Source organism: Lupinus angustifolius, chromosome LG05 (genome assembly GCF_001865875.1).
Source record: "Lupinus angustifolius cultivar Tanjil chromosome LG05, LupAngTanjil_v1.0, whole genome shotgun sequence".
Lineage (NCBI taxonomy): Eukaryota > Viridiplantae > Streptophyta > Magnoliopsida > Fabales > Fabaceae > Lupinus > Lupinus angustifolius.
In genome coordinates this window covers 9,143,825-9,144,258 of record NC_032013.1, presented here as the reverse complement: position 1 = coordinate 9,144,258, position 434 = coordinate 9,143,825, and positions in this window count along the sequence as shown.

The window sequence follows — 434 nt, the reverse complement described above, 5'->3', positions numbered from 1 at the left end:
TGAGGATGAGGATGAGGATCAGGATGCGGATGAGGATGAGGATGAGGATGAGGATCAGGATGAGGATGAGGATGAGGATGAGGATGAGGATGAGAATGAGGATAGGATGAGGATGAAAATGTGGAAGAGGATGAGGATGAGGATAAGGATAGGATGGGGAAGAGGGTGGTGATGAGTATAAGATGAGGAAGAGGGTGAGTATGAGGATAGGATGGGGATGAGGAAGAGGATGAGGATGAGTATACGATGGGGATGAGGAAGAGGATGAGGATGAGGATGAGGATAGGATGGGGAAGAGGATGAGGATGAGGATGAGAATGAGGAAGAGGATGAGGATAGGATTAGCCCTAGAATGAGGATGAGGATAAGATGTGGATGAGGATCAGGATAGGATCAGGACGAGGATGAGGATAAGGAAGAGGATAGGATGAGGA